Source organism: Mytilus galloprovincialis, chromosome 7, assembly GCF_965363235.1.
Source record: "Mytilus galloprovincialis chromosome 7, xbMytGall1.hap1.1, whole genome shotgun sequence".
Classification (NCBI taxonomy): domain Eukaryota; kingdom Metazoa; phylum Mollusca; class Bivalvia; order Mytilida; family Mytilidae; genus Mytilus; species Mytilus galloprovincialis.
The window spans coordinates 8916825-8935559 of record NC_134844.1 but is presented as its reverse complement, the minus strand read 5'-3'; the positions used below and the strand labels follow the sequence as shown (position 1 = coordinate 8935559).

Sequence of the window (18735 nt, the reverse complement as noted above, 5' to 3'; positions counted from 1 at the left end):
TTGATAAATTATTTACATCTGTTGTTGAAAGTTTTGACCACATTTGCCGCATGTAATGGTACATACTATTTTTCCTCTTGTCTTGCGTAAAGAAATTCATTTTCAAAATCCTCCTACATATACATAAAAAAATGATTTTACCATGTTTTGAGGCTTTTGATGTACAGACCTGGATGTGTTACCTTCATTGTGAACGCTCAGATCAAAATGTTTGGAAATAATTCTTGAATGAACGAATCCGAGAGGTAAGTTTAGTCAAATGTGACATAAAACAAACAGCCAAACCATTTAACTTGGTATAAAACAAACAGCTCCACCATTTAACTTGGAATAAAGCCAAATTATTTAACTTGGTATAAAACAAACAGCCAAACCATTTAACTTGGCATAAAACAAACAGCCAATTTGCAACCCATATTAAACTCGAAAATTTTGCCTCTTGGAGTTATATATTACATAATCTTGTTTTTACGACTTTTTTAAGCAGACAAAACATTTGAATTGTAATTATTTATCTTTGATAAATAGTAATAGTCAATCTTATGTATAAGTATTTAAATAGCCTTTCAATGTATTTACAGAAAGCGTATTTATTGGACTGGAAATGTGGTCCTTTAAATTGTCCTGCCGGATGCTATACGACAAATCATGACTACTCCCACAACGATAACCTGGCTGTCGCATGCTATCGTAAGTATCTAATTAGGTCTTTCCACTTTTCGTGGAAAGACCTTTTGTTATTCTTTTGATTGTTGTTTTTTCTGCCGTCTGAGATGCTTTTTTGTCTTACAACATATCGAATGGATTTTTGGCCAATGAATGTTGTACAGTAATGGGGGTTTCAAAACTCACCCTCTGTGACCGAACACTTATTCTTTTAGGAGTTATCTTCCCGCCTCCCCTTTTTCTTGTTATCGCTATATCCCTAAAACCGTAAAAGATTTTAACAAACTGTTTTCACCAAACTGTTAGTCTACTCTTCAGGATAATTTGGTTAATTTTAAGTGAAGTGATCGAAAGACATCTTATGGTAGTTATTTCCTTTTGAAAATTTAAGATAGGCAATTTGTTGGATAAATTTATACGTTATAAGTTGTAGAGGCCTACAGCCTTTTGATATGAAGTCCTTTGTTCATTTGAAGGAAATTGAGGTCTAGGTCAAAAGTCAAGGTCATGTTATAAATTTTGAATTTGGTTTGTTATCGTTATTCAAAAGAAACTGTTACAGTAAATGATATGATGTGTTTTCCAAATTACTGTTTACAATAAGGCGCAACTTCAACCTATTTAACTGTCGAAGAGTTTTGGTTAACCCTTATAGGAGTTTTCTCCCCTTATGTATTTGAAATCAGTATTTTTCCACTACCATACAAGTGATTGAAGTGGGGTCTTTTGATTTGAAATCACTGACCTATGACCTCAAAATTGCGGTCAAGGTCAAAGTCAATTTGACGTTCTAGATTTTGACCTTTGCTTAAAATTCTTTCTGGTTCATTCTAAAACAATTAAGTCTTCTGCATAAACCTATTAATCTTATTTTTTTAATATCAGTTTGATTTACCACATTGCATCAACGCGGAGTGACATTTTCTAACATCGTTTTTTTTTTTTTATTTCTTTCTTATTATCGAGGTGGAAAGACCTTTAATTGTTTTCTGAAGAATTGAGTTTTAATCAGGTCTTTCCACTTTTCGTGGAAAGACCTTTTGTTTTTCTTCTGATTATTTTTGTTATTTTTGTTTATTTTTTTTTCTTCTGCCGTCGGAGATGATTTTTTGTCTTGCAACATATCGAGTGGAGTTTTGGCCAATGAATGTTGTACAGTAATGGGGGTTTCAAAACACACCCTGTGTGACCGAACACTTAATCTTAAAGGGGTTATCTCCGGGCGTCCCCTTTTTCTTGTTATCGCTATATCGCTTAAACCGTACAAGATTTTAACAAACTGTTTTCACCAAATTGTTCGTCTACTCTTACGAATGATTTGGTTAATTTTGACTGGAGTGATCGAAAGACATCTTATGAGAGTTATTTCCCTTTGAAAATTTAAGATAGGCGATATGTTGGATAAATTCATACGTTATAAGTCGTAGAGGTCTACAGTATTTTGATATGAAATCCTTGGTCCATTTGAAGGATATTGAGGTCAAGGTCAAAGTTCAAGGTCATGTTATAAATTTGGAATTTTGCTTGTTATCGTTACTAGTATTCAAAAGAAACTGTAACAGTAAATGATATGATGTATTTGCCAAATAACTGTTTACAATAAGGCACAGCTTCAACCTATTTAAGTTGAAGAGTTTTGATTAACCTTATAGGGTTTTCTCCCCTTATGTATTTGAAATCAGTATTTCTCATCAACCATACAAGTGATTGACCGGGGGTCTTTTGATTTGAAATCACTGACCTATGACCTCAAAATTGCGGTCAAGGTCAAAGGTCAATTTGATGTTCTTGATTTTGACCTTTGCTTAAAATCCTTTCTTGTTCATTATAAGACATTTAAGTCTTCTGCATATACCTATTAATCTTATTTTTATGCCCCACCTACGATAGAAGAGGGGCATTATGTTTTCTGGTCTGTGCGTCCGTCCGTCTGTTCGTTCGTCTGTCCGTTGGTCCGTCCGATTGTCCGTTCGTCCCGCTTCAGGTTAAAGTTTTTGGTCAAGGTAGTTTTTTTATGAAGCTGAAGTCCAATCAACTTGAAACTTAGTACACATGTTCCTTATCGTATAATATTTCTACTTTTACAGCAAAAATATAGAACAAAGGACTTTCTGAGCGTTTGAATCATATGTCTTTAGCAGCTTAAAACACATTTGTTTGTGAACAATTTAGTGCTGACTATAAGAATGACAATAGTAGGGTTTTTTTGTTTGGTTGTTGTTTGTTATGTTGTTTTTTGTTTTTTTTTGGGGGGGGGGATAAGTTAGAGCGAGATTACAGTGAAAGTTTTAAGCTTGGCATAGTTTCTCTTAAGATTAAAAAGTTGTATTTTGAAAGAAAAATGTATCTTATAGCTATTAAGAATCACTTGCTGTATCTGTAAGATTTTTTCAACATAATTTTTTTGTCTGAACGGTTATCAGGTATATTTTTTCGAAAGTTCGATAGAACACTAAAAAAATCACTATTTTATGAAAGGGCAGACTAGAATATGTCAGAGAATGAAGACGAGATAACCTTTGTACAGAGATTTTTGTTATGTTTAGCATGGGATCAACACAAGGGTACATTATCCTTAAAGATCTATTTAAAAGTATTTGAAACTACCGTTTGCTTTGTTAATTGTGCCTTCAATTTCAAAAATTAAAATATCTCCTAGCTTCATACTACCAATTGAGTATAAAACAAGTATATAAGTTTAAAAAAGAAATTCTTAGATTAAACACCTACATTTAACTTTAAAAGGTCATAACAGTTTAAAACAATACAAATCTACACACACAAAAAACTGGTTTAATTTCAACTGGTTATCAACCCGAATCGCTATAAGATGATATATAAGCTCACCTGTGTCGAGGGGTCGTGTGAGGTTCATGTATTGTCTTGGCGTCCGCAATAACAAAAAGATCTTTTCTGAAATTACTTGACCAAATGTTACCAAATGATTGTTCAAGAGTGAATCTAGGAAAAACAATATTCATCAACAAACATGACCACTGTCTGTTAAAATGTATTCGAGTTTTTAGTTACAGCCGATTCCATTGAGTATGTAGGCAAAGGTAATATCTTTGGTTAGCTTGCTTGTTAGCTAAACCGTGAAGTCATTGTATACTACCCTCCTTTCGAAGTAGCCTGGTCCTACAGACAGAAAGATGTGTCATTTGTCGGACTAGTCTACTCTTAAAGTAGGGTAGTTTACATAACCTAACAGTGACTTTTCTGTTCAGCAAGCAAGATAACCAAAGATATTCCCTTTGTCTACACACTCATTGAAATCGGCTTTAATATTGAAAAAGTTCAAGCAATTAGGGCAAAACTTACAGAGTAAAAAAAATTAAAAGGCCAATGTCTATCTACCTTGCACATTTCAGAAAATTCAGATAAGATAACGAAACTGGGTCCAGCAACATTTATAAAAAATTTAAGATTTTGACCCTCACAGTTTCCATTCACCACAAATATTCTCGTAACAACAAATCATTTTAAATACAAAAATACCAGTTGCAGCCTTTTGTTTATCTATTAATATATGTATACGGATAAAGTTATGAAGTCAGCAGGGTCACCAGGGTGAGGAGTCCATGTCATCTGAAATAAATGCTAAGCATAGATCTAGAAAGCGACAGATAATCATGACATTAAAAGAACTCTATTCTTTTCGACTTTTTTCGAACAAATTGACACATAAAATGAATTATAAAGTATTGTGGAATTTTTAACTTGTGTTCAATTCATTGGTTACACCTTTTACTAGGATAACATCCTGTCAAGTATGAGCTGGGAAAAATATTTCAGAAAAGAAGGTGAAAATGTGAAAGTTTCCGTGCGTCAGGTGCAACACCATACGAACAGCTAACATGCCTCGTCAGGGTGGAAGCTAAAAAGTCCACGAAAATTTGATTTAAAACCTTTATTCGTTCCAACAAAGTTATTGAGATTTTGTTGAGGATTTAACCATCTACGACAAGAATTTTTTTTAGAATTTACAGCTCTTCTATAAATATATGCAAAGCAAACCATTGATCAAATTGCTTGCTATGATTGTTTGGATGTTTGTAAACGACAGGTAAGTAGTCTGTTTACTATATACTAGAATTTGTTTGGACAATAAACATTAACTATAATGCCTGTCAGTTTATATTTGTCCAATCAAATCCCAGTATGTATTGAAACTCCGCCTACCTCAAAATATCCAAGCAAACATAGCAAGCAAGTCAATCAAAATTTTTTTTTTGCATGCTTTTATAGAAGAGTTGTACTATATAATGCAAAGAAGCGTTTAAGTCTTTCGCCAAAAAATACTATCCATTTCTTTTTGTCCTATGTAAACTTCCGTACCATTTCCTTCCATTCATGATCATTAAATTGAACTGTAAAATATTTCTTGGTACCTTCTTAATTCCTTTATAAGTCTTGTGTATACATAATTATGACAATAACTGTTGTGAGCACAAGATTTATTGCACATTTTTAAAGTTCTGCTTCATCAAACATTAAAATCTGAACTTAAGTTTTGAGACATTTTTAATCGACACGATTGGAATTTTTCAATTTGTATATGAGAACATGGTTTATCTATTAGTTGAAAATGCGGCTTTGAACTAGCTTTCAGTACCTGCGAGCATTCGTTGTTCAATAATGTGTGTCTTTGTGTTATTATTTTATGTGATAAATTGTTGTGTTGGTACACCACTGTAACAATGAAGGAGGAAATGAGGAGGGTTGGTTGGGTAGAAGTGGGGAGGGGTATGCGGAGCGCTGACAAACATGTCTATGCGGCATGGGCTTTGATCATTGTTGAAGCATCAATGTAAGGGGCATTTAATATCTTAATAAAACTGTTCTTATTTTAGATACTATATATTGTTATCTGATATTGGACGAAAGATGTTGCCCTTTTATGTAATTATGTAATACAAGTTACGATCATTTGAAAACACATATTAAACAGCCAAATGGATGCACAAGAGCTAAAATAGGAGTCATAGATCCTATTGACAACAATTATCTGTCCAATTTTATTGATTTTGTAACATTTGTTACAAATATGACCAACTTCTTATCCAAGATCACCAGCACCGTATCAGGACCCACCAGCACCGTATCAGGACCCACCAGCACAATGACAGGACCCACCAGCACAGTATCGGGACATGAATAAATTGAGAAAATGCTAAATTTTAATAAATTGCAATGTTTTTTCACAAAATAGTTTTGCCTTGTGGATTGCGGTATGGAAAGCTGACTCTATGAGCCATTTTGTTTTATTTTTTTAGTTCTAGATTTTCTGAAAATGAGCACTTTTGTGTTACGCTTACTGAAACAGTTTAGAGGGTCAACTTTTTAATAGTTTACATATGAACCCATAAGACACAAAATTGAAAAATCTCAACTGCTTTCTTCCATTTTTTATGAGTGAAAACGTCAAAAATCATCATTTTCGTCTTTGTTTACATTTTTTCATTGATCACCAGCACCCGTCAGGACCGAATTTCCAGCACAGAACGTTCTCTCGCCACTGGTGGTAAGCGGATGGTCGTAACTTAAAGTTACGACCATCCGAAGATGGGAGACAACTCTAGGGATACATTTTTCTTTTCCGATTTTCGTGCAGTAAAAAAATGTTTCAGTAAAACCGCTTGTCTCATATACATACTAATCGTCAGTGCGTTGATATTGAAACAAAATTTGATACATAAAAACATTCCAATTTTCGTAAAATGTTCATTCAATAATTCGAGCATGATGGTCGTAACTAAAAAAACAAAAATGTTCAGGATGGTCGTAACTTAAAATTGTGATGGTCGTAACTCTTTATTAAATAGGACCTAATAAGACAAGTCAATAGTTTTAAACGTGTCTTTTGTTATATGAATATATTATATGATATATTTGTGAAGTTGATTTCACTAAATGATAAAACTAAAAGAGGTGAAGAGAGGGATACCTGTAAAGTGCGAAAGGAAAGAAAATTGGAACGAATCGAAATAAAAACCCATTGCAAAATGAAATGACCAGTCACTGTTACTTAAAATATAATGTATAAAATCAACCAAGAGGCAACTAATTATAAGCTGTTAAGTTTAATAACAATATAAATTCTCAAAAGTGGAGAATTCATTTTAACAGCTCTGGTTATGATCATTCTTAGTTACGAATTAAGAAAAGGCGATTTTAACAAATTTGACATCACATGTATCCTTATTTATTTTCTTTAGATTTTGCATGTATTGAAAAGATAAACTTTTTAAAAACTAGAATGTACCTACTAGGTGGAATTTAAAAGAAAAATCTACAATTTAAAATTGATACTTTAAGTCGAAATAGTATAAGTAAGGAGTCAAAATAATGTTATGGGGATCGTTATCGAGACAAGACCATATATCCGCGAATTCGCAGGTCCGTAATCGAATTAAACAACATACATCTTATTCTTAGCACGACCATCTGACCATATGTTCATTCTAAATAAAATTGAGAAAGGAAATGGTGAATATGTCAAAGCGACAACCACCCGACCATAGAGCAAACAACAGCCGAAGGCAACCAATGGGTCTTCAATGTAGCGAGAATTCCCGCACCCGTAGGTGTCCTTCAGCTGGCCCCTAAAATATGCATAATAGTACAGTGATAATGGACGTCATACTAAACTCCGAATTATACACAAGAAACTAAAATTTAAAATCATACAAGACTAACAAAGGCCAGAGGCTCCTGACTTGGGACAGGCGCAAAATTGCGGCGGGGTTAAACATGTTTATGAGATCTCAACCCTCCCCCTATACCTCTAGCCAATGTAGAAAAGTAAAAGAATAACAATACGCACATTAAAATTCAGTTCAAGAGAAGTCCGAGTCTGATGTCAAAAGATGTAACAAAAGAAAATAAATAAAATGACAATAATACATAAAAACAACAGACTACTAGCAGTTAACTGACATGCCAGCTCCAGACCTCAATTAAACTGATTGAAAGATTATGTCTTTATCATATGAATATCAGGTACAATCCCTCCCGTTAGGGGTTTAGTATCATACTATCATAAAATATATGAGAAGAACATAACCCGTGTCATGCCAACAACTGTTTTTTTAGAAATAAATGTGTTTAGTTCCGATGCAAAGACCCTATCAGTGAATCAATGTTAAAGCCAAAATATGCAATCTTTAATGACCTGACAACAGTATCGTAACTATATCCCCTTTTAATAAGTCTATTTAAAGGTTTTGTTAGTTTCTGAGGAGAATACTGACATTTTTGTGCTTTATAAAGAATATTTCCATAAAATTTTGGATGTGAAATACCTGAACGTATAAGATGTCTGCATGTTGAGTTATATTTACGAATTATTTCCTTATACTGGTGATAAAATTTAGTAAATGTTTTGACCAGTTTGTGATATCGAAAACCCTGGTGTAATAATTTTTCAGTAATACATAAATTTCTCTCGCTAAAATCTAATACATTGTTACATACACGAGCGAATCGTACAAGTTGAGATATATAAACACCATAAGATGGTGACAAGGGAACGTCACCATCTAAAAATGGATAATTAACAATAGGAAATGAAAAATCATCTCTTTTATCATAAATTTTTGTATTAAGCTTCCCGTTTATGATATAGATATCAAGATCGAGGAAAGGGCAGTGGTCATTGTTATCATTAGCTTTATTTAAAGTAAGTTCTACAGGATAAATTTCTTTAGTATACATACTGAAGTCGTCATTATTTAGAGCCAATATATCATCCAAATATCTAAAAGTATTGTTAAATTTTTGTATCAAATGTTGTTTTGATGGGTCTTTGCTAATTTTAGTCATAAATTGTAACTCATAACAATACAAAAAACTATTATAAATAAGTATTGTAATACAAAAGAAGGAAGAATGTTTGCCTGCTTTGTTGATTTCCAGAAGGCTTTTGATACTGTCATTCTCCCAGGGATAAAACTTAAGCTATTGAATATAGTTAGAGAGTATGGTAAGAGATCTCTTTAGAACTAAAGTTGGAGTAAAACAGGGAGACATTTGAGTCCAAATTTGTTTAAAATTTTTATAAATGAACTTCCTGATTGTGTTAAAAGTTCCCCCTGATCCAGCTGTTGTTTATTCACGACCAGCCTATTGTTTACTATACATATACTGATGATCTTGCCATTTTTTAACTTCAGCAAAAGGACTTCAAAGTAAACTTGATGGATTAAGATCGGTGTTTGAAAATTAATCCCAAAAAAACCAAGCCATAGTATTTAACAAGACAGGCAGACATATCAAACATTATTTTTATTTTAATAACAGGCGTTAAAAGCCTACCATAAGCTACACAAGGACTTTCTGTCACTGAATCCAAGTTTAAAAACCAGCCTTCATGTTTTTGAGCATACATTAAAACCTATTCTCTTATATAGTACTAAAATTTGGGAATATTTCAACCCTTTCAAAAAAAAAAAAAAAAAAATATGACTACAAATGTAGATCAGGATTATCCTAAGATTCTTTCAGAAAGACTACGCATTGAATTTTGTAAAGATTTACTTGGTGTTACCAAAAGATAAACACATTTTGTCAATATTTCTTAACTCGGTAGATTCACTCTGTATTTTGTCATGGCAAAGTCTATGATCAGATACTGGCACAGGCTTGACAATTTGGGATCATCTTTCCACTACTAGAGGAGGCATATTTAGAGTCAAAATTACTACACGAGTTAAAAAAAATTCCTTCACAGTATGGATCCTTAAACTTCTTTCTAAAGAATATTAAAGGGGTCAGCAATTTACATTGTTTACTATATGCTGATGATAATGTTTTTTTTTTAAATTTCAGCAAAAGGACTTCAGCAAACAGTATTCATACATAGCTTGTAGCCAGGATAATATTTAAAAGATAGATCTTTATGCTTCATGCAACTCAGCGTGCTGGTCCTTTAAATCTGAGTACATTCATACAATATAAACATATAACATAAATATTATTTTCAACCTGCATATGTATGTGATAGTTGCCGCAGTACATTTAGTTCTACCTTGTAATATTATCTTAGCTACAAGGCTGGCAATAAACTACTAATATTTGATCTTACTCTTAAATTCAAAGCGTGTATCATTGTAAAATATATATCTGCATATATGTATGTAATATTTGCCGCAGTACATTTAGTTCTACCTTGTAATATTATCCTGGCTACAAGCCTGTCTACAAACTACTGATATTTGATCGTACTCTTAAATTCAACGCGTGTAGCATTGTAAAATATCTCAACCTTATTCATACTTTCTAGGTTAACACAATGTTCATTGCGACACCATGGATTAAGTTTTTATTCTGAACCAATACTGAACAATTATCAATGATATACCGCAAGATCGTCATGCAATCGATAAAAAATAAAGACAACACGATAAAAACACCAGGCATTTGTGGATTTTCATTAATCATGATTCACCAAAAGCCGAATATTTGAAAGCCAATGGTTTATAAAAACTGCCATAGCTGATTAAAATTTAAAGAAGATTGTTCAGAATTGTACGTTCAATAATTTCATCTGCCGACATATGATTGCAGGAAATAAAAAGTCGTAAATAAAAAAAAAATCTGAAAGCAAATATTCAACAATTTTATGCCTTAACGTACAGTAAAAATATATTAATACTCAACCCTAACATACTATTTGGCTTAATGCGAGTTGATTAGTTTTCACTGTTTCTCCTAAATGATGGTCGTTTGGAACATATTAAAAATGTATGATTGATAATTCTTTAACTTAATTTCTGCATACCATTATCAGAGTAACAAATGAAATAATATTTATGTAGTAAACTTTATATAACAACTGAGTTTATTAACATGGTTATGCATGTGCACAGTACTTTTAAAATAGCTTGATAAAAGTTCGTCTAAATACTTGAGTTACGGTCATCTTTCAGAGTTACGACCATCTTGTGTCGGTTACGACCATCATCCAAAATACTGTAGTTGACATTACGACCATCACAAGTTAAAGTTACGACCATCATGCTCGAATTTTTGAATGACTATTTTACGACTATTTTACGAAAATTGGAATGATTTATGTGTCAAATTTGGTTTCAATAAGAATGCACTCACGATATGTGTATATGAGACAAGCGGTTTGACTCAAATGAACCTTTTACTGCACGAAAATCGGAAAAGAAAAACTTATCCCTAGAGTTGTCTCCCATATTCAGATGGTCGTAACTTTTAGTTACGACCATCCGCTTACCACCAGTGCTCGCAGGACAACCATACCCACCGTGATTTATGTTTCTGAAGAAACTAACAATGATTGAAATCAGAATATTTTCAGAGTTGCAATTAAGAAATAAGTATTTTATATGACAAGATACTCTGCTTTGGTATTTTTAAATATTCATTTGTAAAGAAAACATTAAAATTAAATCTAAATAAATTCTTGCATCCTACAAAAAAAATTGTTTATAAACAATAATTATTATATTTCTACGTTAATTATTTCATACCATTTTAGTATTTAGGTTTTATGAGTAATTATTATTATATTTTTTTTTGTTGTGTAATATATCAATAAAACGGAAAGTAAGATAAATTTATTAAATATTTAAATTTTAAACGGTCGTAAATAAAAAAAGTTCTTGTGTGTTTTCAATTCATAAAGCATGATTTTAAATCCTTGCAGGTCACAACAACCGTAAAAATAATTTACAATAATCACTACAAAATTCAATTACAACCATAACATTGATTATTTTATACTGTTTTAGTATGGATTTAGAAGTCTTTGCTTATATTTTGTATAGTAATATATTCACATAGTGGAATGTTAGAATTTAAAAATAGATTCATTCGATATATAAAATATCCATCCGTAAATACTGGACGTTCGTGTTTATTGATATTATATATATTCAAAAGAATTTGAAAAAAAATACTAACAGGAACGTTAGTTTATTATAGAATTTTAATTCAATTTTTGTTTGTTTGTTTTAATAGTTTAACCTTATAGCATCTTCATATTTGTACTATGGTAACGGTTTGAAAATTTTATTCATTGACCTCCTTGTGTTGACCAACAATCCTACACGTCTTGATTGGTTTGATTTATTCACATTATAGATCACATTTCAAAAGCACACTATCGGTTTGCGTTCTCAATTCCGGATAAAATGTCATTGAATCCTGAGTCAAACAATTTAATGTAGGCCGTTTGCCATTCGAATTCAACTATTATATTAAGATATGTGATGACGCAAATGCGTATTCTTTTCCTGAGTATCAGTGAGGAGCTTTCTATTTATTATTTCGTGCGCTAAAATACTACTTGCATGCAATACTATTAAATTCACTCGTGAAAGCGTATTTTCGTTCTAAATTCAGGACACGGCAGAAAGAGCTTTACATGCGACTTTCAAGCACGGTCATCATTACTAACGGTATTCTGACCTCGAGTTGTTTCTCTTTTGTTCCTTTTTTGAGTCACGTTCCTATTATACACTTTGACCTTTTTGAAAAGCTAAGGATTGTCTTCCCAAGGAATACATTCCTTAACTTTGAAATGTATTTTGTAGACTTAACTCGTATCTGGCGTACATCATTTTAATTCTGGTATATTTTTATATCTAAATACCTTTTTATATAAATTGTTTATTTTGAAAGTGCCTAAAGGTATTCATTAACTCCTGAATTAAGAAATTCTTCTGCAAAACTGAGTTTCCCTGTAGAATGTTTGAATTGATTTAAGTAAAATCAGGAAATCCTTAAAATTTGAGATGTTTCATGAGACCAAAATAAGTATCTTCATAAGAGGTTCGAATCAATTGCATGCCTTAGGTTTCACCGCATACAACATCTACCATAAGTAAAGACAGCTTCAAATACGAGTTGAGAATATAAAGGCATTCATGTAGAAATCAAAATATAGAGATATGATAGATAAAATAAATGCATCCAGAATTTCCTGATTATATTTGCAAACTGAGTGCACAAATTTATAGTGCGATAGGTTTGTGCGATTTGCATAAGTCATCCGGTTAGTAGAAATTAAAATTTGCCAAAGGGTTATAATCGGAAAAATTATGTACATTCCAAAGTAATAAATAAAATAGTCGAGCTTTAAAATAACTATTCAAATAGAAGGTGTAAATATATACGTTCAACTGGCTTCTTCTATTCACAGTCAATTATTTCAATTCAAAAGCAAACACAAATTCAGCAACAATCTTTTGGTGACCTGGCAGTCAGCGGTCTTAGGTTCATGTATTGCTTTTTTTTTTAAGAAAGCAACTTGTTTTAATACTGAAATAAAGAGGAAGTCTTTCTTGCACTTTATTGAAATTTGGCATCTAGGATAGACCAAGGACGTATATCATCTATATGGAAAGCCACAGTGAACCCCTCGATTATTATTATTTTTTCCTTTAAAAATACATAGATACAAATAAATCTTCGGCTTTGACAATCCCGCCGATTAATATAAACTCTACAATCTTCGGCTTTTCAAAATCTTCGGCTTTTCAAAATCTACGGCTTTTTCAAAATCTTCGGCTTTTTCAAAATCTTCGGCTTTTCAAAATCTACGGTTTTTACAAAATCTTCGGCTTTTAAAAATCTACGGCTTTTTCAAAATCTTCGGCTTTTCAAAATCTACGGCTTTTTTTTCAAAATCTTCGGCTTTTCAAAATCTACGGCTTTTTCAAAATCTTCGGATTTTCAAAATCTACGGCTTTTTTTCAAAATCTTCGGCTTTTCAAAATCTTCGGCTTTTCAAAATCTTCGGCTTTTTAAAATCTTCTGCTTTTCAAAATCTACGGCTTTTCAAAATCTTCGGCTTTTCAAAATCATCGGCTTTTTAAAATCTTCGGCTTTTCATAATCGTCGGCTTTTTAAAATCTTCGGCTTTTCAAAATCTTCGGCTTTTCAAAATCGTCGGCTTTTTAAAATCAACGGCTTTTCAAAATCTTCGGCTTTTAAAAATTCACCGCCGATTATTATATTATAAAATCTTCGGCTTTGAATCACATGGCCGCCGATTATTTTCAATTAAAAAATCTTCGGCTTTTGAAAGTCTATATCCATAAAAGTCAGACCCCTCGCCGATTATTATCAATTGTAAAATCTTAAACACGCAAGCACATGCAGGCTATATAGTATGTATGTATGTATAGATATGAGTGTGTGTGTAAGCGCCTGTAAGATTTTTAAGCCACCCTTACAAAATAGGGGGTGGCATATTAATTTACTCCTGTCCGTCCAGCTGTTCGTCAGTAAGATACATTGTTTGTCCGGCTATCTCCTACAGTTTTAAATGTACAACTTTAATATTTTGTAGGATGTTCATACACATAAGAAGATGTGGTATGAGTGCCAATGAGACAACTCTACATTAAAGTCACAATTTATAAAAATAGACCATTATAGGTCAATGTACGGTCTTCGACACGGAGCCTTGGCTCACACCAAACAGCAAGCTATACCCCGCCCCCCTCCCTCCCCCCACCGAAAAAAAAGGAAAAACCATTTAAACGAGAAAACAAACGGTCTAATCTATAAAGAAAAAAAAAGTGAAACAAGAAAAAAATTTATAAACCACATCAACAGATGACAACTACTGAACATCGGATTCCTGACTTAGGCAGGTGCAAAAAATTCAGTGGGATTAAACGTTTTAATGGTACTAACCTTCTCCCTTATCGGAACACTAGTGTAACAGCGAAAAAAATATATAGGTGAGTGTGTTTGGTTTCGAAATATTAGTTATTAAAATTCTGGAGGGAAAATGTTCTCTCTTGATTTTTTATAAAAAATAAAATAATTCTTTATGTTGGTATATATTAATTATAAACATTGCAAAACAAAAAAATGAAATTATAGATATACATAAATGTCTTTAATAAACCAATAAAAATACTAGGATCTATAGTACTTCTATTAATTAAAGATGAAATTATGACCCTGTTCAAGGTAGGCAACACATTGACTTTTTGGGAATTGAACATAGTACAAAGGAATATAAGTTAACCCTTGCATACAAATGACACACCAAAAGAATTTAAAATGATTAAACACGAATTTGGGCTCCACCTGCAATGACGATTCTTAAATAATTATCATTATAACCAACAAATGTAAATCTATAAGGGATAGTGACAGCTAATGAATACTAGCCACTAGTGAAATATATTTGTTTTAAATAAGTTTTTAAACATACTCGGAAAAAATGCACAAACTTGGCTACTTGATTTTCATATCTCATAATTAACGTGTTTACACATTGATATGATATGGTTGTTAAACATTATAAACCTCTAACAGTATAAGACACAATATGACTTCGTATGCTTGCATCAACTTACCTAAATTTATATTTATTAAAAGGCTACGGTCCTACTAAAAAGCGCACGGGAAGGAAAACCAAGCGCCGGGAATAAAAAGGCGCCCGGGAGAATAGAATAAGAATATTTTCATAACAATAAATGTTTTCCTAAATAAAAAAAAGTAAAAATTGGGATATAAACGATACTACATCTAAAGCGTGTAGATAGTGTTGTTACACTTTAATATTTTGATTTCAAAGTAAGTAAGTAAATATACACATGATAAACAAGAGTATATAGAAAAATCATATTGTCCTCGATCAAAACATACCGGTATATTTCGTTATTCAAAAAAAAAATCAGTGCTTGAGGTCTAATATTCGCAACTGCATGGTGAACACTTTTCAAAGTTTTGTATTTTATTAAACACACTTGAATTGACAGTGGAAGATCGTGGAAGGGTTTCAACATGCCTGCCATTAAGAAAAGAAAAGTTAAAATTACATCTCACTGCTGTTGGAACGATACAGTATGAACGAGAATGGTTAGAGATTCTTGGTCCTACAAAGAAAATACCGGAAGTCTATAGTTATAATAACATGTGCTTGTCACTTTTATCGTTCTTTTTAATTTTATAAAATTATTTATTTATCTGTGAAATTTAAGTGGTTTTTGCATTTTTCATTTTGATATCGTTTTTGAAAAATATGTCTTTTGGAGTGCATTTCTTTCTAACCTAAATTTTGTAAACGTTGTATTCATATATTTTTGTTAAAACTGAAACATTCATGCTTTTTTTGTGCTTTATGACAAATGTCTATTATATCTGAGTTTGCAAAATACTTGTTTAAAATTAAAACAAAAATCAATGTGCACAAATTATTTCATCAACACAAAGTTGTCTCATGCCAATACAATATCTATGTATTTTCCACGGGCGCCTTTTTTTCTTCCCCGGGCGCTTTTTTCTTATCCGGGCGCTTTTCAAGTTCTTCACCCGGGCGCTCCGGAGCTCTTTTTAGTAGGACCCTAAGGCTAAACATTTCGACTTTGTATACATTAAATCCATGTTGGAAAAGTTTTAAAATTATCACAAATTCGGGTTACGATTTGACTTATTAACAATATTGTCAGGTAATATGTTACTTGGTGATCGAGTTAGTACATCCAAGTTCATTGGGTTTTTGAATCCTTCTTCGGTATTAGTTTTCACCGGAAGTCATCTTTTGCGGGAAAAGTATTGCAAATCAATGAAATGCAGACGATTTATCTTATCTTATCTTACAAAGCCAGAGGACAAGTTATACTAGTTATACTAGTGTATGATTACCAAACAAAAGTATTACACCAGGCTATTTTTTCCTGCTTAATTTAAATGCTCCTTAGCAATTGTTTAGTAATTGTTTATGTTTAGTGCCTTTAGACTTTAGTTGTGTATCTAAAAACTCTCGATATATGATCATATATGGTGCTGTGTAGCTGCGGAACCGTAGCTCTTTAATAGGTCCTTATGTTATTTTTTGACTATTTGCGGATTTGCGGACCGTCCGCAAATAGTCAAAAACGGTCCGCAAATAGTCAAAAAATAACATAAGGACCTAAGAGCTACGGTTCCGCAGCTAGGTGCTGTGCAGAAGCCATTAACATGATAAAGTTCACAGGCACTTGTTTCTATCCATTGGAAGATCCACTATCAATGTATATTTACGAATAACTATATTTGGTATGTTTACCTTCCAAGGTTCTCATGCCCATCAGACAATTTTTACACAGGCACTTGTTTCTATCCATACACCTTATCGCTATTTAGTCCAATCCGGAAAAAACAGTTATTTATACAACTTCCTGTTTGGGTCAGGCGGCCGAAAATAGAGGTCATCAGTAGGAATTATAGTTAACCCATACCATTGTTAACTCGTACCAACGTTAACTCATACCACTAAAAAAAAACTCGTACCAATGCAAACTCGTACCACTGCTTACTCGTACCAACTTATTTAAATGCATTTGATTGAACTTTTACTGATAACTATTGGATTTAATTTTTAATCATTCCAAATCAGTTACATTGAATAGATTTGGGTATTTTTCTTTTGTTTCTCAAAGGAATTTTATTCATCGAAAGCATTAATTTATTGTGTTTTGAAGGTTGTAAATTGACCAACAGTTAAAAGTATGAAATTTATTATATATAATATTCAGCACAGCTTTATGATAAAGAATAGTGACACCTTCATAGTAAAGTAAATGATATATGAAATGGTTCCTAAAATCATCCTCAGCTTAGTCTTTCGTTTGCTATGTTATCACGGTCTTGTGTGCTATTACTTGCCTGCTTGGCTTTTTATTTATTAGCCATGGCGTTTATTTCTTTTTATGAGTTTGACTGTCCATCCGGTAAATTTTTGTTAATTATGGTTCTAATGGTATCGTAAATAGCCAGTAGACGTAATGGTAGTGTTGGCAGCATAATATTTTAAGGTTATTTCTATTTATGAGTTATCAGTTTGAATGTCCATCTGTATTGTGAATAATGGTATTGTGAATGGCCAGTAGGCTTAATGGTAGTATTGCCAGAATAACAAAGGATATATATTTTATTTTGATGCTTTATTTACCACAATTTCATTAACAATCATGTGTTAAAGTATATAACAACAATCAAAATGTAATAATATGATTAAACAAGTTGATTAGTTTATAATCAACCAATAATCACACATCAAAGGAATGTATTAATTTAATCACACAATCAAAGGAATATAATATTAATTAGCAGGGTAATTTTAAAAGAAAATAACGTATTTTTGTCTAAGTTTTCATTAAAATCCAGTATGAAATTCCAGTAATTCAACTTTTTTTTTCATTAAGTTTACAAAGACAAAACACCATAAAACATTTGTATTTTTGAAAATATTTTTAATGGTACGACTTTTCGTTGGTACGAGTTAACTTTTTTGGTACGAGTTAACATGGTACGAGTTTCCGTTGGTACGAGTTAACTTGCTAGCTTCCATCAGTAGTGAGCTGAGGGAGGAAAAACTTTAGAAAGCGATCATCAAGAAACTTTGATAGAGCATGGTCCACGTTTTCGAAATTAAAATTTGAAGTAAAAAAATATTTTGTTTGAAGTATATACGGTAGTTTAAACAGGACATTTAAAAAAGTAATGCATGGTGAATTGTTTAAACAGGGTGAAAAAGTTGTGTAATTTTAGAACTATTCCGGAATGGAATAAATAGTGATAAGGTGTATTGGAAGACCCACTATCAACGTATATTTACAACTGCCTGTGAATTTTTAGTTGACCTTGACCTCATTTTATATATGTGATTGAACAAGGTTTAAGCTGTATGGTCAAGTTCATATCTCAGAGATGCTAAGCAATAGGTCTACTATATTTGGTGTATAGAGTGTTTGTACGGTGTACATGCATATGTCCAACTGAGCGGTGACATCTGAACTTGATCTCATTTTCATGGTTCAGTCAAGGATTTGTATTGTAAGACATGTAAGACAAATTCTTGGTTCAGTGGTTAAGTTTTTGTATTTTGGACTGTTTTCCTGATATGTACTGTATGGTATAGTCAACTGAATTTATAATATTGCATTGAAGAAATATTGAATAAATTAATTGTCATACATTACAATTGAAAAGAAACTTCAGTTTGATTCATCATTAGTAATATAAGTATAAAACATTAAGATCTTAGCTTGGATCTTAGACTTAGTACTGCACAATAGAACTATTTCACAG

The 18735-nt window shown here is 32.1% G+C and overlaps 1 protein-coding gene across 1 annotated transcript in view; it reads left to right on the top strand.

Annotated features, from left to right (window-relative positions):
- LOC143082259 (uncharacterized) overlaps nt 1-18735 on the top strand; it is an 80244-nt gene that overhangs the window by 1116 nt on the left and 60393 nt on the right. The window contains exon 2 of the mRNA XM_076257858.1: nt 582-690. The gene's annotated coding sequence lies outside the window, so the exon portion shown is untranslated. The remainder of the gene's footprint in view (nt 1-581; nt 691-18735) is intronic.